The sequence below is a fragment of the Ranitomeya variabilis genome, chromosome 4 (genome assembly GCF_051348905.1).
Source record: "Ranitomeya variabilis isolate aRanVar5 chromosome 4, aRanVar5.hap1, whole genome shotgun sequence".
In the NCBI taxonomy this organism is placed as follows: domain Eukaryota; kingdom Metazoa; phylum Chordata; class Amphibia; order Anura; family Dendrobatidae; genus Ranitomeya; species Ranitomeya variabilis.
In genome coordinates, this window is record NC_135235.1 from 122,691,413 (window position 1) to 122,714,325 (window position 22,913).

At 44.1% G+C, this 22,913-nt stretch overlaps 1 long non-coding RNA gene across 2 annotated transcripts in view; it reads right to left on the reverse strand.

The window, feature by feature from the left end:
* Positions 1-212: 212 nt before the first annotated feature.
* The window catches only part of LOC143770022 (uncharacterized), a 237,057-nt gene continuing 214,356 nt past the window's right edge, over positions 213-22,913 (reverse strand). For both annotated transcript variants that reach the window (XR_013214521.1, XR_013214522.1), the window contains exons 2-3: positions 518-709; positions 213-411 (exon numbers count right to left, since the gene is read on the reverse strand). This is a non-coding gene — a long non-coding RNA (uncharacterized LOC143770022). The remainder of the gene's footprint in view (positions 412-517; positions 710-22,913) is intronic.

Below are 22,913 nucleotides of genomic sequence, written 5' to 3' on the forward strand. Positions count from 1 at the left end.
CGTCCGAGGTCAGAAAGGGGTTAATTTTATTTTTTTATTTTTCCATCCAAAAAGATTTCAGTTTGTTTTGCAGTGGATTTGTACAGATTACAGGTGACTTTAAAAGTGGAAGAAATTCTAAAATGTTTCTTTTAATATCCACTGTAAGTCCTGTTTTACCTTATTTTATCTAAATAATTTTAGTTCTATAAAACTAAGAGAAGAGACTGCAATCTGCTCATGGTCGTTTATTTCATGCCGGTGCCCTTATGCTGATTTATTGACAGATTATGAAGTTCTGAATTTCTTGTTTTCAACTTCCCCGGTGGACTCGATCAGGAGAGAAGTGGTCATCGGTGACAGCAGTAAGGGGCTATTCCTGGTTCTGCTACATCCGCCTTCTGGAATAATAACGGTGTCTACGTTTATGACCTAGAAGAAGCCAATGTATAAATATAAGGTTGCCCATTGCCAAGAATTACATGTATAGCATTATAATGGAGGTTATACTGTTTACTGTAGGCTCAATAACATTTACCCATTTTATGGGGTCTGCGAGTCCTTCTCCTTCTGGGATAGGATCTCCTGCTTTTCTTGTGAGAAGCCATGATGTCTTGATGGTACCAGGCGGGTTGCTAATAACTTGTGGGCTGCCAGTAGAATGTCCTACACCCTGAGGCCATTATGACAGGTAGAACGCTCTCTCATTACCTAGTAGCTGTGAGGTCACCTGTATGATGTGAGGGAATGTTGGCTAGATAGGGTTGGCCGCTCTGTTTGTGAATGTGGTGGTGGGCATGGTTCATTAACGGAATTGCTCAAGTAAAAAGATTAATTATATATAAATATATCACACACAGTATATATATGGAATATTAAATTCTCCTAATAATGCCCCTTGAAGGTCTTATGACCTGGTGATCCACACACTATGTGAAATAAATTGGAAATAACAACATACATAAATAAATAAAACCCAAAACAAAAAGAAATAAATAAAAAAACCTGCTAATCAAAACCACTGTTACCCAATCACCCAATCCCTTTGTGGTTATAAAAAAAAACTAAAAAACTTTTTACACTTTTTGGGTTTGTGCACACGTTTTGGATTTGGCTGCGGATTCGCAGCAGTTTTCCATGCGTTGTACAGTACCATATAAACCTATGGAAAACCAAAACCGCATGGAAACGCTGCGGTTTATTTTCCGTAGCATGTCAATTCTTTGTGCGGATTCCACAGCGATTTACACCTGCTCTATAATTGGAATCCGAAGCTGTAAAAATGCATGTGAAAACCGCACAAAAACTGCCGTAAATCCATGGTTAATCCGCAGGTAATCCCCAGGTAAAACGCAGGGCGTGTTACACGCGGATTTTTCAAGTTCTGCGTGGAATAATCCGCACACGAATCCGCAACGTGTGCACATAGCCTTTATTTTTTTTCCTCCTCTTTTAACAAAAGCTGTAACTTTATTTTTCCATCAACAAAGCCATTTGAGATCTGTATTATTGATTGACGCCGTTCATTTTATCATATCATCTACCGAAAAACAAAGGAAATAATTCAATGCGATAAAATGGTGAAAAACATGATATTCTGAACTCGTTTTTTGGGTTTTGTATTTACAGCGTTCATTGTGTTGTAAAAATGACCTGGGAACCGAGGTCAGTAGGTCAGTATGCTCTAGGTCAGTATTATTATGGTGATAGCAAACTTCCTTTTTTTTTTAAAGTGGTGAACAAAAATTCAGAAATTCAGTAGAAATTAATGTTTTTTTGTCACCAAACTGATGTTTGCAATGATACTATTTTGGGGAAGAAAGAAAAAAACTCGTATTTCTGGCGTTTTTATTTTTTTTGTTCACCAATCAGGTTAATTAATTTCAGATTTTTGATAGGTGAGTTTTATGAATGCATTAATACCAAATATGTTAATTTATTTATTTTTATAGTAATATTACCAGCCTTTTAATTAATTAAACAAAGATCAAAGTGAGAGTAGGTTCACACGAGCGTATAAAAAAAACATTCAAATTTGTTTTTACAGAAGCAGCTATTAATTATTTACAAGACCCTTTACACTTTCTTTTTTACAGAATTACAATGTATCCATATTGATACAGGAAAGAAATATATCTTGGTACCGTGTTAGCCAGTAGATAGAAAAATATTTAGAATTGAGAGTCCTCAGGGGTTGATACCTTTTAATGGCTAACTGAAAAGATGGTAACAAATTGCAAGCTTTCGAGACTACATACGTCTCTTCATCAGGCAAAGACTAAAACAAATTCTGAAGAATCACATATTTATGCACAACATAGTATAGGAAAAAAAAAAGTGTGAGGGGAAAAAAAAACCATGGATAAGCCAGGTGACATGAAGGAGAATTACCATGGGTGATAAACAGTTACGTCCATAAATATTGGGCCAATTCTTAGATAAGGAATGTTTTATTGTCCCGTGATTAGGGTCTGTTGTGATGACCCCACATGGTCTGATGGGCAAGTTCCTTAGTTGTAGTTAGTTGATGTAAAAAGACATAAATCCGTGTGACACATTCATTCCTGCATTTAGAGTGTCAAAGGTCGTCATCAGTTTATATTCCCAGACTCTCCTGTCTTTCTGCGAATTGAAGTTACTTTTTAGTACAAGTAATTTCATGTCCATAATGCTATGATTTGGGAGACAGAAATGTATTGCCACAGGTATATCCATTCTTTTTTCTCTTATTGTATGGCGATGAGAGTTCATCCTTGTTCTCAGTTTCTGCCCTGTCTCCCCCACATACAGACCCCCAGTTGGACATTTAGTACAAATAATTAGGTACACCACATTAGAAGTGACGCAGCTGAAGGTACCTGGGATCTTGTAGTCCTGATGTGAATTGGGGATCTTTATCTTGTCCGTGGTCATTATAAATGGACGGGTTTTTGTTATGACCCCAATGGCAGAGGGTCTCAAAAGTACATACCAAGTCTGCAAACATAAAAAACCAGCTCATAGGGCAGTGGTAACTGGGCTAACCGTATATCTAATCCTAGCACCACAAATAGCAGCAGCCAGGGAAAGTGCCTACGTTGGTTCTAGACGTCTCGCGCCAGCCGGAGAACTAACTAACCCTAGAAGGGAAAAGATAGACCTTTCTTGCCTCCAGAGAAAAGACCCCAAAAGTTGGATACAAGCCCCCCACAAATAATAACGGTGAGGTAAGGAGAAAAGACAAACGTAAGAATGAACTAGATATTTAGCAAAGAGAGGCCCACTGACTAATAGCAGAATATAGTAAGACGACTTATACGGTCAGCAAAAACCCTATCAAAATTTCCACGCTGGATATTCAAGAACCCCCGAACCGTCTAACGGCCCGGGGGGAGAATACCAGCCCCCTAGAGCTTCCAGCAAAATCAGGAATCACATTTAGTACAAGCTGGACAGAAAATAAGAGCCATACAAATAACCAAAAAACAAGGAAGCACGACTTAGCTTAATTTAGCAAGAACCAGGACCAGCAGACAGGAGCAAACAGAAAGGATCTGATTACAACGATGCCAGGCACTGGACTGAGAATCCAGGAAGCTTATATAGCAACACCCCTGGACTAACGACCCAGGTGGGTGCCAAACAGAGAAAGACAATCCCAGAGTCATATCACCAGTGACCACAAGAGGGAGCCAAAAAAGTCTAATTCACAACAGTACCCCCCCTTTAAGGAGGGGTCACCGAACCCTCACCAAGACCACCAGGGCGATCAGTATGAGCAGCGTGAAAGGCACAAACTAAGTCGGCCGCATGCACATCAGAGGCAACCACCCAGGAATTATCCTCCTGACCATAGCCCTTCCACTTGACCAGATACTGAAGCCTCCGCCTGGAGAGACGGGAATCCAAGATCTTCTCCACCACGTACTCCAACTCGCCCTCAACCAAGACCGGAGCAGGAGGCTCAACAGAAGGAACCACAGGTACAACGTACCGCCGCAACAAAGACCTATGGAACACGTTGTGAATGGCAAACGACACCGGAAGATCCAAGCGAAAGGACACAGGATTAAGGATTTCCAATATCTTGTAAGGACCGATGAAGCGAGGCTTAAATTTAGGAGAGGAGACCTTCATAGGAACAAATCGAGAAGACAGCCATACCAAATCCCCAACACGAAGTCGGGGACCCACACCGCGGCGGCGGTTGGCAAAACGCTGAGCCTTCTCCTGTGACAACTTCAAGTTGTCCACCACATGATTCCAGATCTGCTGCAACCTATCCACCACGGAATCTACCCCAGGACAGTCAGAAGGCTCCACATGTCCCGAGGAAAAACGGGGATGGAAACCAGAGTTGCAAAAAAAAGGCGAAACCAAAGTAGCGGAACTAGCCCGATTATTAAGGGCAAACTCAGCCAATGGCAAGAAGGTCACCCAATCATCCTGATCTGCAGAAACAAAACACCTCAAATAAGCCTCCAGAGTCTGATTAGTTCGCTCCGTTTGTCCATTAGTCTGAGGATGAAAGGCAGACGAAAACGACAAATCAATGCCCATCTTAGCACAAAAGGATCGCCAGAACCTGGAAACAAACTGGGATCCTCTGTCAGACACAATATTCTCAGGAATGCCGTGTAAACGAACCACATTCTGAAAGAACAAAGGAACCAGATCGGAAGAGGAAGGCAGCTTAGGCAAAGATACCAAATGGACCATCTTGGAAAAGCGATCACATACCACCCAGATGACAGACATGCCCTGAGACACCAGAAGATCTGAAATGAAATCCATGGAAATGTGTGTCCAAGGCCTCTTCGGGACAGGCAAGGGCAAGAGCAACCCGCTGGCACGAGAACAGCAAGGCTTAGCTCGAGCACAAGTCCCACAGGACTGCACAAATGACCGCACATCCCGTGACAAGGAAGGCCACCAAAAGGACCTAGCCACCAGATCTCTGGTGCCAAAAATTCCCGGATGCCCTGCCAACACCGAGGAATGAACCTCGGAAATGACTCTGCTGGTCCACTTATCAGGAACAAACAGTCTGCCAGGTGGACAAGAGTCAGGTCTACCAGCCTGAAATCTCTGCAACACACGTCGCAAATCCGGAGAAATGGCTGACAAGATAACTCCCTCTTTAAGAATACCAACTGGTTCTACGACTCCAGGAGAGTCAGGCACAAAGCTCCTTGAAAGAGCATCAGCCTTCACATTCTTTGAACCTGGTAAATACGAGACCACAAAGTCAAAACGGGAGAAAAACAATGACCAGCGGGCCTGTCTAGGATTCAGGCGTTTAGCAGACTCGAGATACATCAGATTTTTGTGATCAGTCAAGACCACCACACGATGCTTAGCACCCTCGAGCCAATGACGCCACTCCTCAAATGCCCACTTCATGGCCAACAACTCCCGATTGCCAACATCATAATTCCGCTCAGCAGGCGAAAACTTCCTAGAGAAAAAGGCACATGGTCTCATTACAGAGCAACCAGGGCCTCTCTGCGACAAAACGGCCCCTGCCCCAATCTCAGAAGCATCCACTTCAACCTGAAAGGGCAGTGAGACATCAGGCTGGCACAAAACAGGTGCCGAAGTAAACCGGCGCTTCAACTCTTGGAAAGCTTCCACGGCTGCAGGAGCCCAGTTAGCAACATCAGAACCTTTCTTGGTCATATCCGTCAAAGGTTTAACAACGCTAGAAAAATTAGCGATAAAACGACGGTAGAAGTTAGCAAAACCCAAGAACTTCTGAAGACTTTTAACTGACGTGGGCTGAGTCCAATCATGAATAGCTCGGACCTTGACTGGGTCCATCTCCACCGCAGAAGGGGAAAAAATAAACCCCAAGAAGGGAACCTTCTGTACTCCAAAGAGACACTTTGAGCCCTTAACAAACAAAGCATGCTCACGCAAAACCTGAAATACCATCCTGACCTGCTCTACATGCGAGTCCCAATCATCAGAAAAAAACAGAATATCATCCAGATAAACAATCATAAATTTATCCAGATACTTCCGGAAAATATCATGCATAAAGGACTGAAACACTGAAGGAGCATTAGAGAGCCCAAAAGGCATCACCAAGTACTCAAAATGACCTTCGGGCGTATTAAATGCAGTTTTCCATTCATCTCCCTGCTTAATGCGCACAAGGTTGTACGCACCACGAAGATCTATCTTGGTGAACCACTTGGCACCTTTAATCTGGGCAAACAAGTCCGACAACAGAGGCAAAGGATACTGAAATTTAACAGTGATTTTATTCAGAAGCCGATAGTCAATACAAGGTCTCAAAGATCCGTCCTTCTTGGCCACAAAAAAGAATCCCGCACCAAGAGGGGAAGAGGATGGATGGATATGCCCCTTCTCCAGAGACTCCTTGATATACGAACGCATTGCGGTATGCTCAGGTACAGACAGATTAAATAGTCTTCCCTTAGGAAATTTACTACCTGGAATCAAATCTATGGCACAGTCACAGTCCCTATGAGGAGGCAGAGCACTGGACCTGGACTCGCTGAATACATCCTGATAATCAGACAAATACTCAGGAACTTCCGAAGGAGTAGAGGAAGCAATAGACACCGGCGGGGAATCACCATGAATTCCCTGACAGCCCCAACTTGACACAGACATTGCCTTCCAATCCAAGACTGGATTATGGGTCTGTAACCATGGCAGACCCAAAACGACCAAATCATGCATTTTATGCAGAACAAGAAAACTAATCACCTCCCGATGTTCAGGAGTCATGCACATGGTTACCTGTGTCCAAAACTGCGGTTTATTTTCCGCCAATGGCGTAGCATCAATACCTCTAAGAGGGATAGGATTTACCAAAGGCTCAAGAACAAAACCACAGCGCTTGGCAAATGACATCCATAAGACTCAGCGCAGCACCTGAATCCACAAACGCCATAACAGGGTAGGAAGACAATGAGCAAATTAAAGTCACAGACAAAATAAATTTAGGTTGCAAATTACCAATGGCGACAGGGCTAACAACCCTTGTTAGGCGTTTAGAGCATGCTGATATAACATGTGTAGAATCACCACAGTAAAAACACAACCCATTCTGACGTCTATGATTTTTCCGTTCATTTCTAGTCTGAATTCTATCACATTGCATTAAATCAGGTGTTTGTTCAGACAACACCACCAGAGGATTAGCAGTTTTGCGCTCCCGCAAACGCCGGTCAATTTGAATAGCCAGCGCCATGGAATCATTCAGACTTGTAGGAATGGAGAAACCCACCATCACATTCTTAATGGCTTCAGAAAGGCCATTTCTGAAATTTGCGGCCAGAGCACACTCATTCCACTGAGTAAGCACGGACCATTTCCGAAATTTTTGGCAATACACTTCAGCTTCATCCTGGCCCTGAGAAATAGCCAGCAAGGCTTTTTCTGCCTGAATTTCAAGATTGGGTTCCTCGTAAAGCAATCCGAGCGCCAGAAAAAACGCATCAATATTTGCCAATGCCGGATCTCCTGGCGCTAGCGAGAAGGCCCAATCCTGAGGGTCGCCCCGTAAGAAAGAGATAACAATTTTAACTTGCTGAGCTGAGTCTCCAGATGAACGGGGTCTCAGAGATAGAAACAATTTACTATTATTCCTGAAATTCCTAAACTTGAATCGGTCTCCAGAGAACAGTTCAGGAATAGGTATTTTAGGTTCAGACATTGGACTACTGGTAACAAAATCTTGTATGCCATGCACACGAGCAGCAAGCTGATCCACACTTGTAATCAAGGTCTGGACATTCATGTCTGCAGCAAGCACAAGCCACTCAGAGGTAAAGGGGAGGAACAAAGAGAGGGAAAAAAAAAAAAAAAACCTCAGAATTTCCTTTCTTATTATCCCACTTCTGCAATGCATTAAACATTCAACTTTGGCCTGGCATACTGCTATGACCCCAATGGCAGAGGGTCTCAAAAGTACATACCAAGTCTGCAAACAAAAAACCAGCTCATAGGGCAGTGGTAACTGGGCTAACCGTATATCTAATCCTAGCACCACAAATAGCAGCAGCCGGGGAACGTGCCTACGTTGGTTCTAGACGTCTCGCGCCAGCCGGAGAACTAACTAACCCTAGAAGGGAAAAGATAGACCTTTCTTGCCTCCAGAGAAAAGACCCCAAAAGTTGGATACAAGCCCCCCACAAATAATAACGGTGAGGTAAGGAGAAAAGACAAACGTAAGAATGAACTAGATATTTAGCAAAGAGAGGCCCACTGACTAATAGCAGAATATAGTAAGATGACTTATACGGTCAGCAAAAACCCTATCAAAATTTCCACGCTGGATATTCAAGAACCCCCGAACCGTCTAACGGCCCGGGGGGAGAATACCAGCCCCCTAGAGCTTCCAGCAAAATCAGGAATCACATTTAGTACAAGCTGGACAGAAAATAAGAGCTATACAAATAACCAAAAAACAAGGAAGCACGACTTAGCTTAATTTAGCAAGAACCAGGACCAGCAGACAGGAGCAAACAGAAAGGATCTGATTACAACGATGCCAGGCACTGGACTGAGAATCCAGGAATCTTATATAGCAACACCCCTGGACTAACGACCCAGGTGGGTGCCAAACAGAGAAAGACAATCCCAGAGTCATATCACCAGTGACAACAAGAGGGAGCCAAAAAAGTCTAATTCACAACAGGTTTTGCATTTTTTCTGTTTGCAAGGAAAGGTACCTGCAGCTGTTGGAGAGGACAGGGAGCTTCTGACAATGATGCTTCTTAGATTTGGGGGCTGCCTAAAACACAGTAGTGGGGGGTCTGGAAAAATGGATTGTAGTCTGGCATCTTTTTGCAGTAAAGGTTGTAATTTCCGTGCAGCTCCCCTTAGCGCCTCCAGATTTGGATTGTAGGTAACTACTAGAGGTACCCGGTTATTTTCTTCTTTAGTTTTGTAATGTAGCAGGTGATTCCTTGATATTCTGGTGGCTCTTGTGATCTGATTTTCAGTTGTTCTTGGATGGTAGCCCTGATTCAAAAAGGTCGCCTCAGCTGACGTCAGCACACACGTTACCGGCGTATGACATCATTGTCATTCGCTGGCGAGTCCCTTCTTGAAATGCCTGGCTTGGACATCGCCACTGGAACGCGGACAGGTAAGGAGAAAGTGTTTTTTTTATTATTATTTTTATTGAAAGCGGCAAGCCTCAAGATGTTTGTGCAGCAAGATGGAGCCACATGGAACATGTGTCTTCTTCCTGCCCCATCTGTCTCCTTCCTGCATCATGATCCTGCACCATGTGAGATGGTGCAGGATGGAAACACATGGCGCAGGATGGAAACAGATGGGGCACGATGGAGACACATGGTGCAGGATGGAGACGGATGGTGCAGGATCATGGGCAGGATGGAGACCTGGGGCAGGATGTACACAGATGGGCCAGGAACATGGGGCAAGATGGAGACAGATGGGGCAGGATGGAGACAGATGAGGCAGGATGGAGACATGGGGCAGGATGGAGACAGATGAGGCAGGATGGAGACAGATGAGGCAGGATGGAGACAGATGAGGCAGGATGGAGACAGATGGGGCAGGATGGAGACACATGGAGCAGGATCATGGGGCTGGATGAAGATAGGGAGGGATGGAGATAGATAGGGAGGAATAGAGACAGATGGAGCAGGAACATGGGGCAAGATGGAGACACATAGTGCAGTATCATGGGGCAGGATGGAGATATGGTGCAGGATGAAGACACGTGGTGCAGTATCATGGGCAGGATGGAGACAGATAGGGAGGTATGGAGATAGATGGGGCAGGATGGAGACACCTGGAGCAGGATCATGGGGAAAGATGGAGATACACGGTGCAGGATCTTGGGGCAGGATAGAGATGGGGCACATTTCGACTTCTCAGTTGGCTACAGGCTCTACGCTAGGGACGGGCTGCACCTCAATGGGGAAGGGGCAGCTGTGCTGGGGGAGAAAATGGTTAGAAGGTTGGAGGAGTGTTTAAACTAGGGATTGGGGGGGGAGGGTATTCATTTTATAGGAGGGGAAGATAGTGTAGATAGAGACCTGGGCACAAATAAGGAAGTTGGGGGTGGCAGTGGCATGGGGGGTGGGGTTAGAACAGTTAGTAATTTAAGAAAGAATAGAGGTACAGAGAGTAACATCAAGTGCATGTATACTAATGCCAGAAGCCTCGCCAACAAAATGGATGAATTAGAACTAATGTTGTTGGAGCATAATTATGACATGGTGGGGATATCTGAGACGTGGCTGGATGAGAGCCATGACTGGGCTGTTAACTTGCAGGGCTATAGCCTGTTCAGAAATGACTGTACAGATAAGCGAGGGGGTGGGGTGTGTCTATATGTAAAATCTTCATTAAAACCCATCCTGCGTGATAATATAGGTGAATTTAATGAAAATGTAGAGTCCCTGTGGGTGGAGATAAGGGGAGGGGGAAAAAATAATAAATTACTGATAGGGATTTGTTATAAATCTCCAAAAATAATGGAAGCAATGGAGAATATCCTCGTAAAGCAAATAGATGAAGCTGCGACTCAAGGAGAAGTCATTATTATGGGGGACTTCAACTACCCTGAAATAGATTGGGGAACAGAAACCTGCAGTTCCAGCAAAGGTAATCGGTTTTTGACAACTATGAGAGACAATTACCTTTCACAACTGGTTCAGGGCCCAACAAGGAGGGGGGCACTGCTAGACCTAATATTAACCAACAGGCCAGACCACATATCAAATATAAGGGTTGGGGGTCACTTGGGGAATAGTGATCACAAAATAATAAGTTTTCATGTAACCTTTAATAAGATGGGTAGTAGGGGGGTGACAAGGACACTAAACTTCAGGAGGGCAAATTTCCAACGGATGAGAGAGGATCTTGGTGCAATTAACTGGGACGATATCCTGAGACACAAAAATACACAAAGAAAATGGGAGACATTTATTAGCATCCTGGATAGGACCTGTGCACAGTATATACCGTATGGGAATAAACATACTAGAAATAGGAGGAAACCAATATGGCTAAATAGAGCTGTAAGGGGCGCAATAAGGGACAAAAAGAAAGCATTTAGAGAATTAAAGGAAGTAGGTAGTGAGGAGGCATTAAATAAATACAGAAAATTAAATAAATTCTGTAAAAAGCAAATCAAGGCAGCAAAGATTGAGACAGAGAGACTCATTGCCAGAGAGAGTAAAAATAATCCCAAAATATTCTTTAACTATATAAATAGTAAGAAACTAAAAAATGACAGTGTTGGCCCCCTTAAAAATAATCTGGGGGAAATGGTGGATGAGGATGAGGAAAAAGCCAATATGCTAAATGACTTTTTTTCATCAGTATTTACAAAAGAAAATCCCATGGCAGACAAAATGACTAGTGATAAAAATTCCCCATTAAATGTCACCTGCTTAACCCAGCAGGAAGTACAGTGGCGTCTAAAAATAACTAAAATTGACAAATCTCCGGGCCCGGATGGGATACACCCCCGAGTACTGCAGGAACTAAGTACAGTCATTGATAGACCATTATTTTTAATCTTTAAAGACTCCATAATAACAGGGTCTATACCACAGGACTGGCGTATAGCAAATGTGGTGCCAATATTCAAAAAAGGGGCAAAAACTGAACTCGGTAATTATAGGCCAGTAAGCTTAACCTCTACTGTGGGTAAAATCCTGGAGGGCATTCTAAGGGATGCTATACTGGAGTATCTGAAGAGGAATAACCTTATGACCCAGTATCAGCACGGGTTTACTAGGGACCGTTCATGTCAGACTAATTTGATCAGCTTCTATGAAGAGGTAAGTTCCGGACTGGACCAAGGGAACCCAGTGGACGTAGTGTATATGGACTTTTCCAAAGCTTTTGATACGGTGCCACACAAAAGGTTGTTACATAAAATGAGAGTAATGGGGATAGGGGAAAATATGTGTAAGTGGGTTGAGAGCTGGCTCAGGGATAGGAAACAAAGGGTGGTTATTAATGGAGCACACTCGGACTGGGTTGCGGTTAGCAGTGGGGTACCACAGGGGTCAGTATTGGGCCCTCTTCTTTTTAACATATTAATGACCTTGTAGGGGGCATTCAGAGTAGAATTTCAATATTTGCAGATGACACTAAACTCTGCAGGGTAATCAATACAGGGGAGGACAATTTTATATTACAGGATGATTTATGTAAACTAGAAGCTTGGGCTGATAAATGGCAAATGAGCTTTAATGGGGATAAATGTAAGGTCATGCACTTGGGTAGAAGTAATAAGATGTATAACTATGTGCTTAATTCTAAAACTCTGGGCAAAACCGTCAATGAAAAAGACCTGGGTATATGGGTGGATGACAAACTCATATTCAGTGGCCAGTGTCAGGCAGCTGCTACAAAGGCAAATAAAATAATGGGATGTATTAAAAGAGGCATAGATGCTCATGAGGAGAACATAATTTTACCTCTATACAAGTCACTAGTTCGACCACACTTAGAATACTGTGCACAGTTCTGGTCTCCGGTGTATAAGAAAGACATAGCTGAACTGCAGCGGGTGCAGAGAAGAGCGACCAAGGTTATTAGAGGACTGGGGGGTCTGCAATACCAAGATAGGTTATTACACTTGGGGCTATTTAGTTTGGAAAAACGAAGACTAAGGGGTGATCTTATTTTAATGTATAAATATATGAGGGGACAGTACAAAGACCTTTCTGATGATCTTTTTAATCATAGACCTGAGACAGGGACAAGGGGGCATCCTCTATGTCTGGAGGAAAGAAGGTTTAAGCACAATAACAGACGCAGATTCTTTACTGTAAGAGCAGTGAGACTATGGAACTCTCTGCCGTATGATGTTGTAATGAGTGATTCATTACTTAAATTTAAGAGGGGACTGGATACCTTTCTGGAAAAGTATAATGTTACAGGGTATATACACTAGATTCCTTGATAAGGCGTTGATCCAGGGAACTAGTCTGATTGCCGTATGTGGAGTCGGGAAGGAATTTTTTTCCCCATGGTGGAGTTACTCTTTGCCACATGGTTTTTTTTTGCCTTCCTCTGGATCAACATGTTAGGGCATGTTATGTTAGGCTATGGGTTGAACTAGATGGACTTACAGTCTTCCTTCAACCTTAATAACTATGTAACATATATACCAAGATGAGGTCCAGGATAAGCAACATCTACACCAGAATGGGGCCAACATGAGGGACATATACCAGGATTGGTAACATATATGAGGATTGGGGGCATATATACCAGGATGGATCCAGGATAGGGAACATGCAGTATATACCTATATACCTGGATAGATCCAGGATGGGGAACATATTTCCCTGGATTGGGAGCATATATGTCAGGATGGGGCCAGGATGAGGGACATAAATACCAGAATGAACCCAGGATAGGGGACATTACCCTCTGGTTTTCTCAGCGCAAAACTTTTACAAATATACAAGGTATAAATGTAAAATACATTTCCAATAAAATCTATCAAAGACTCTCTGCAGTATATTTGACATCATGTTTCACATTTGATTTTTTGTTATCTTTTAAATCAGTGATTTACATGATGCTCATATCAGGAAGAGGCCAAGTGAAGGTTAATCTCTCCGTGGCTTGTCTATGGCAAGTACTAAGAAGAGCAGAGGATAGTACTAGATCCCCTCTGTTGTAGTCTGGCGTTCATCATTAGTCATTGTCACAGCTGATGTACAGTTAAGTCGCTCGCCGGTGCTTCACAGCAGTGTATTATAAATAGGAGAAGCATAAAAGTGTCTTACCTTGAGGCTATGTGCACACGCTGCAGATTACTCTGCAGATTTTTCCAGAGTGATTTTGGTAAATCCACAGGTAATTCGCACTGCGGATTACCTGCTGAATTGCCATGGATTTACCGGGTTTTTTTGGCGGTTTTTGTGCTGATTTCACATGCGGTTTTACACCTGCAGATTCCTATTATGGAGCAGGTGTAAACCGCTGCGGAATCCGCACAAAGAAGTGACATGCTGCTGAATAAACAACGCTACGCTTCCGCGCGTTTTTATATACGTTGCTTCTATTTATCTGCTGCATCACCAATGCTAAATAAGGAGGGATCACATTACTAAGACAGCCCAAATTTGTTTTTTTTATTAGAGTCTTAACTTCAAAAGTGCTAAACTGCATTGATAAACTACACTGCTCATAGAGCTGAAGATGGGGGGGGGGGGGAAGAATTTGGTGACGGGGGGGAGTCTGGAGGAGCTATATACTGGTGACAGGGGAGAGTACAATTATGACACCTATCCATTATTAATCCAATTGTATGAAAGGGTTAAAAAAACACACACACATTATTAAAAAGTATTTTAATGAAATAAACACACAGGTTGTTTTAATATTTTATTGCTCTCTCAATCCATGCGAAGACCCTCGCTTGGAAAAATAATAAACCAACAATATACATACCCTCTCTGATGACCTGTCACATCCCACGAGGTAATCCATCTGAAGGGGTTAAAATATTTTACAAGCAGGAGCCCTGCTAATGCAGCTGTGCTCGTGCTTGTAAGCCCCGGGGAATGAAGGAAATGTAGGTCAATGACCTATAGTTACCTTCAGTCGCGGTGATGCGCCCCCTGGTGGATGTCCTCATATGACCTGGAGCGTGGGAAAAAGTTCCCAGGCTGCAGTTCATGAGGACATCCAGTAGAGGGCGAATCACCGCGACTGAAGGTAACTATAGGTCATTGACCTACATTTCCTTCATTCCCCGGGGCTTACAAGCACGAGCACAGCTGCATTAGCAGGGCTCCTGCTTGTAAAATATTTTAACCCCTTCAGATGGATTACCTCGTGGGACGTGACAGGTCATCTGAAGGTATGTATATTGTTGGTTTATTATTTTTCCAAGCGAGGGTCATCACATGGATTGAGAGAGCAATAAAATATTAAAACAACTTGTGTGTTTATTTCATTAAAATACTTTTTAATCATGTGTGTGTGTTTTTTTAACCCTTTCATACAATTGGATTAATAATGGATAGGTGTCATAATTGACGCCTGTCCATTATTAATCTGGCTTAATGTCACCTTACAATAGCAAGGTGGCATTAACCCTTCATTACCCCATATCCCACCGCTACACGGGAGTGGGAAGAGAGTGGCCAAGTGCCAGAATAGGCGCATCTTCCAGATGTGCCTTTTCTGGGGTGGCTGGGGGCAGATGTTTTTAGCCACGGGGGGGCCAATAACCATGGACCCTCTCTAGGCTATTAATATCTGCCCTCAGTCACTGGCTTTACTACTCTGGCGGAGAAAATTGCGCGGGAGCCCACGCCAATTTTTTCCGCGATTTAACCCTTAAATTTAATAGCTACAGCGCCGAAATTTTGCACATACACACTACTAACAGTAGTATGGAATATGCAAAAAAAAGGGGGATATGACATGGTTTACTGTATGTAAACCATGTCTCATATCCTGTCGGGTTTGGGAAGGAGAAATGAAAAGCTGGTAATTGAATTAGCGGCTTTAATGCTATCTTGTGCTGCATTAAATATAAATATACATATATAGGAGTCTCACTGACATATATATGTATATATACCTATTCTATGTGTATATATCTACTCTATTCTAACCTGTCAGTGTGATTTTACTGTACACAGCACTGATTTGCCGGCTTTTCAAAGGACACCGGTGCGTACAAATTGGACAGTAATACGGATGTCATACGGATGATGCGATTAAAAATCGCATTGCACTCGCATGACAATCGCATACGTTACATCCGTTTTTTCGGTCCAGATTACGGACCGATTTGTCTCTCGCCAGTGGAAATGAGCCCTTCAATGTAAGATTTTCACATACGAGTTCTATCTGTGTTTTTAACGTATATAACTTGCACCTATTATGACTATCAGGGCTCGCTCACACTGGCGTATAGCACTGCTGAGTACTATGCGATGTTTTGTCAGATAGCTCTCGGCACAATGTTATTCTATGGGGCTAGTGCAATCTGCGATTGTTTTCTCATGCCGATTCTGCCTCATGATCCTGCACCATCTCTTTCATCCTGCCCCATCTGTCTCCATCCTTCCCCATCTGTGTCCATCCTGCCCCATGTCCCCATCCTGCCCCATGTTTCTCCATTGTGCCTCATCTGTCTCCATCCTGCCCCATGATCCTGCTCCATGTGTCTACATCCTGCCTCATATCTCCATCCTGCCCATGTCTACATCCTGACCCATGTGTTTCTATCCTGCCCCATGTCTCCATCCTGCACCATCTGTCTCCATCCTGCCTCATGATCGTGCTCCATGTGTCTACATCCTGCCCATGTCTCCATCCTGTCCCATGTCTCTATCCTGCCCCATGTCTCCATCCTGCCCCATGTCTCCATCCTGCCCCATGTCTCCATCCTGCCCCATCTGTCTCCATCCTTCCCCATCTGTGTCCATCCTGCCCCATGTCCCCATCCTGCCCCATGTTTCTCCATTGTGCCTCATCTGTCTCCATCCTGCCCCATGCTCCTGCTCCATGTGTCTACATCCTGCCTCATATCTCCATCCTGCCCCATGTCTCCATCCTGCCCCATGTGTTTCCATCCTGCCCCATGTGTTTCCATCCTGCCCCATGTGTCTCCTTCCTGCCCCATGTGTCTCCTTCCTGCCCCACGTGTCTCCTTCCTGCCCCACGTGTCTCCATCATGCCTCATCTGTGTCCATCTTGCCCCATGATCCTGCTCCATGTGTCTACATCCTACTTCATGTCTCCATCCTGCCCCATGTGTTTCCATCCTGCACCATGTGTCTCCATCGTGCCCCATCTGTCTCCATCCTGCCCCATGATGACATATTGCAGGATCATGGGGCAGGAAGGAGACAGATGAGGCAGGATGGAGAAACATGTGCTGTCGAAACATATTTGTGGATTGCCACTATTAATAAAAATAAAAAATAAAAACTTTCTCCTCGCGCTCCAGCGGCGATGTTCCCTCCAGGCATTTCAAGCACGGACTCACTGGCGAATGACAATGACGTCATATGCCAGCGACGTGTGCGCTGATGTCAGCTGCCAGCCTCTGATTGGCTGGGGCTTTTAACTATTGCCATTCAGGCCCCCACGGCAATAGAGTTTAACTGAACCTGTGTCTTGGTCTCGAACACAGGTTCATTTACTGAATCCTGCCGCTGGGGGCCAATGAGCAGAAGAGAGGGGACCCGATGCTGGCCCCCTCTGCTTATCGGGCCCCATAATCCAGTAAGGGCATTGCCCTGATGGCGGCCCTGATTGTCCTGATTATCTCGCATGAGAGAATATACAATAGTGTGACTCTGGTCTAATGACTTTTCTCGTGGCTGTATATTTTTTGGGACAGAGAGGTCCACACCAAATCTAGGAGACATGTTTGAGTTTGGTCCAAGTCAGTGATCACACTTGCCAATCAAATTCTATGGGTCACTTAAAAAAAATCAGACAGCACATCAGACTTTTTTTTTCATATAAGAAAAAAAATGATGAAACTCTGATGGTAAAAGCTGAGACACTGACCAAACACTGAGGAAAATCTGATCCAGCACTGAGGGAAATCAGACTATTTTTGTGCATGTGAAAAATCGCTGACTTGTGAATGAGGTCTTAGCTTACATATGTAGATAGCAACTTCATCCACATATATTGTAATCTACATTTTCCATGATACTTGGCGTGAAGTCCACACCAAGAACCTGCAACAAATCTGTAATATCTGAGCAAAACCTTCATGGGGTTATCTGGGACAATTTTATTGTTTTCTCACGTGGCTAAGATCTGACAGGCAGTAATCATGTAAGGTGTTTCATATATACCTTGATTTCCTTACCCTTTCAGTTCCTACAGTTGGCATTACCATCACCAGACTGCATACAGCCGCCTTTATTCCCATAATTTCATATGACATCCAGGTATCTACTTCTCATAATTATTTTTAAAATTACCTTAATGTCACTAGTCACAACATAACTGCCATTAACCCTTTCTTACTAAGATAATTTCAGGAAGGTTATTTTCCCTACAGCACAAAACTGGTAATTTCTCTTAGGGCTCATTTCCACTGGCGAGGAAAACGGACGAGTGCAATCCGATAAAAAATCGGATTGCACTCGGACCAATGTTATTCAATAGGTGTCTTTTCATTTGCGATTTTTTTCTCAGCCGAAATCGGACTGAGAATAAAATCGCAGCATGCTGCGATTTGCTGCGAGTCTCGGACGAGACTCGCCAATGCAAGTCAATGGGTGCGAGAAAAAAAACGGACGGAATACGGACCATCCGTATTCCGTCCGTTTTTTACAGATACATCACCATTCTGTGGCCTAGAACACTGTCCATGGTCCTGTAAATGACTTTTTAAAAATAGTTGCAGAGAAAAAAAACGGATTGCATACGGATGTCATACGGATGTAAAACGGATGGTGCGATTAAAAATCGCATTGCACTCGCATGACACTCGCATGACAATCGCATACGCTACATCCCTTTTTTCGGTCCAGATTACGGACTGATTTGTCTCTCGCCAGTGGAAATGAGCCCTTACAGCACAAAACTGTTACCTGTGGATTCACTTTCTTCTACCGCGATATTATAACAGTGTTTCTTTTCCAGGTACTTCCATGCTTCCACACCTAGTTCACGTTACTTTTACTGAAATAGTTTTTATTACTTCTTGTTCACTGTAAGCACCCTTGGATAGAATATCTTCTGTCATCTCCTATCGCGTCAAATCGTTTGACAAGTGGAATCATACTAACATTTTCCCATGTATTTTGTATTCCACGACATATTGTTGATCTTGTCTTGTTTTGTTTTTCTATTTTATGTATACTCTAGTTATCTCCAATAAGGAAATTCTGATGAAGGTCCTATGACGGACCGAAAACGTTTAGGCTGTGTGCACACGTATAATGGTCCACTGCGGATTTTTCCGCAGCAATTTTGATAAATCTGCAGGGCAAAAACGCTGCGTTTTTGCTGCAAATTTATTGCGAATTTAGAGCGGATTTACAGCAGTTTTCCTGCGGATTTCACTGCGGTTTTACAACTGCGGTGTTCTATAGGAGCAGCTGTAAAACCGCTGCGGAATCCGCAGAAAGAAGTGACATGCTGCGGAATGTAAACCGCTGCATTTCCGAGCATTTTTTTCCGCAGCATGTGCACAGCTTTTTTTGTTTCCCATAGGTTTACATTGTAATCCGTAGCGTTTTCCGCATCGTGTGCACATACCCTTAATTTAATCTATTTGGTCTAGATGTACAATAAAGAAGGAATCATTTTTTTCAAATACTGAGTGCCAAGTAATTTTTTTGCCTAAGATCTGACTGGCGACAGCTCAGAGATCACAGACCACTCCTGGCGATTCTGCTGCTTCACATCAACATAGTAGCTGCTTCTGTTTGGAGCTGCTCTGTGAACTCGGTGAGACTGCTGATGTCATGCTGATTGACACCCAGCTCCCCCTAGTTAGACAGCGGGGATCAGACTGTCTATCAGCATGACATCAGCAGTCACGCCACGACCCATCAACTGAGCAGAAGAAAAGCAGCTGCTCTGTCTATGTGATGCCAATGGAAACAGCAGAATAGATTACAGGAGTGGTATGTGACAGGGCGAGTAGATATTGGCACCGGGCACAACAGACAGGTAGTTAGCAACTATATGGCTGTTAGTCCTTGGCCCATAAGAGAAAAATATAATAAACCTAAATAACAGTGGCATAGAGTGCAATGGACACTGTTGCAACATTTGGACCAGGGCCTCCCAGCATGTTGGTCAGATGTATGGGCCCTCATAGCATTCTAAATCCTATAAGGAAATATGTGTTTCCCCCCCCCCCCGTTTCAGCATTATCCAGTAATGTCCCCTATCCTGGGTTCATTCTGGTATTTATGTCCCTCAACCTGGCCCCATCCTGACATATATGCTCCCAATCCAGGGAAATATGTTCCCCATCCTGGATCTATCCAGGTATATAGGTATATACTGCATGTTCCCTATCCTGGATCCATCCTGGTATATATGCCCCCAAATCCTGGGCTCATCCTGGTATATATGTCCCCAATCCTCATATATGTTACCAATCCTGGTATATGTCCCTCATCTTGGCTCCATTCTGGTGTAGATGTTGCTTATCCTGGACCTCATCTTGTTATATATGTGCCCCATCTCTATCCTGCCCCAAGATCCTGCACCGTGTATCTCCATCCTTCCCCATGATCCTGCTCCAGATGTCTCCATCCTGCCCCATCTATCTCCATACCTCCCTATCTGTCTCCATCCTGCCCATGATACTGCACCACGTGTCTTCATCCTGCACCATATCTCCATCCTGCCCCATGATACTGCACTATGTGTCTCCATCTTGCCCCATGTTCCTGCTCCATCTGTCTCTATTCCTCCCTATCTATCTCCATCCCTCCCTATCTATCTTCATCCAGCCCCATGATCCTGCTCCATGTGTCTCCATCCTGCCCCATCTGTTTCCATCCTGCCTCATCTGTCTCCATCCTGCCTCATCTGTCTCCATCTTGCCCCATGTTCCTGCCCCATCTGTGTACATCCTGCCCCATGTCTCCATCCTGCCCATGATCCTGCACCATCCGTCTCCATCCTGCACCATGTGTCTCCATCGTGCCCCATCTGTTTCCATCCTGCGCCATGTGTTTCCATCCTCCACCATCTCACATGGTGCAGGATCATGATGCAGGAAGGAGACAGATGGGGGAGGCAGAAGACAAATGTTCCATGTGGCTCCATCTTGCTGCACAAACATCTTGAGTAGTGTTGAGCATTCCGATGCTGCAAGTATCGGGTATCGGCCGATACTTGCTGTATCGGAATTCCGATACCGGGATTCCGATACTCTTGTGGTATCGGATATCGGGTATCGCAACAACATTAATGTTAAAATGTGTAAAAGAGAGAATTAAAATAAAAAATATCGCTATCCTCACCTCTCCGACGCAGCCGGGACTTCAGCGAGGGAACCGGCAGCGTTGTTTGTTTAAAATTCGCGCTATTACTTGGTTACGTGAATTCCCGGCTTGTGATTGGTCAGGTCGGCCATGTTGCCGGGACGCGGACCAATCACAGCAAGCCGTGACGAAATTACGTCACGGCTTGCTGTGATTGGTCCGCGTCCCGGCAATATGGCCGCCCTGACCAATCACAAGCCGTGACGTCACGGGAGGCTGGACACGCGCCCATTTTAAAATGAGCGCGTCCAGCCTCCCGGCTTGTGATTGGTTGACCGCGGCGCAACCAATCACAAGCCGTGACGTCACGGGAGGCTGGACACGCGCCCATTTTAAAATGAGCGCGTCCAGCCTCCCGGCTTGTGATTGGTTGACCGCGGCGCAACCAATCACAAGCCGTGACGTCACGGGAGGCTGGACACGCGCCCATTTTAAAATGAGCGCGTGTCCAGCCTCCCGTGACGTCACGGCTTGTGATTGGTCAGGGCGGCCATATTGCCGGGACGCGGACCAATCACAGCAAGCCGTGACGTAATTTCGTCACAGCTTGCTGTGATTGGTCCGCGTCCCGGCAACATGGCCGACCTGACCAATCACAAGCCGGGAATTCACGTAACCAAGTAATAGCGCGAATTTTAAACAAACAACGCTGCCGGTTCCCTCGCTGAAGTCCCGGCTGCGTCGGACAGGTGAGTATAGCGATATTTTTTATTTTAATTCTTTCTTTTACACATTTATATGGTTCCCAGGGCCTGAAGGAGAGTTTCCTCTCCTTCAGACCCTGAGAACCATCAGGAATACCGTCCGATACCTGAGTCCCATTGACTTGTATTGGTATCGGGTATCGGTATCGGATTAGATCCGATACTTTGCCGGTATCGGCCGATACTTTCCGATACCGATACTTTCAAGTATCGGACGGTATCGCTCAACACTAATCTTGAGGCTGCCGCTTTCAATAAAAATAATAATAAAAAAAACACTTTCTCCTTACCTGTCCGCGTTCCAGTGGCGATGTCCAAGCCAGGCATTTCAAGAAGGGACTTGCCAGCGAATGACAATGATGTCATACGCCGGTAACGTGTGTGCTGACGTCAGCTGCCAGCCTCCTATTGGCTGGCGGCTTTTAACTATTGCCGTGCGGGCCCACAATAGAGTTTAACTGAACCTGCGTCTCGGACTGCACCCACAGAATCCTGCAGAATCCTGCAGCTGGGGCCCGGTGAGCAGAAGAGAGGGGGCCCGATGTGGACCCCCTCTGTTCACCTGGCTCCATACGCCATTCAGAGCAGTAGTGCCCTGATGGCGGCCCTGAGGATACGGTCACACAACCATATTTTCAGTCTTAGAATAATATTCTGTGTGTGAAAAAAGCAGACAGCATTCAAACCAATATTATTCAACGGGGCAGAGCAGATGAGCAATTTTTTTCACTGACCGAATCTGCGTGTGAAAAAATGGCGACAAACACGAGTTTAGTCTGTAAATCGAAGGAGACTCTACTGTTCTAATCTATGGGTGTGAAAAAATACTGACGCCGTGCGGAGCCACAGTGTAGCATTCAATTTTTATGGATACATTGTAATTCTGTAAAAAAGAAAGTGTAAAGGGTCTTGTAAATAATTAATAGCTGCTGCTGTAAAAACAAATTTGAATGTTTTTTTTAGACGCTCGTGTGAACCTACCCTCACTTTGATCTTTGTTTAATTAATTAAAAGGCTAGTAATATTACTATAAAAATAAATAAATTAACATTTGGTATTAATGCATTCATAAAACTCACCTATCAAAAATGTGAAATTAATTAACCTGATTAGTGAACAAAAAAAACCAAAAAAAATAAAAACGCCAGAATTACAGGTTTTTTCCTTTCTTCCCCAAAATAGTATCATTGCAAACATCAGTTTGGTGACAAAAAAAACACATTATTTTCTACAAACTTCTGAATTTTTGTTCACTTTAAAAAAATAA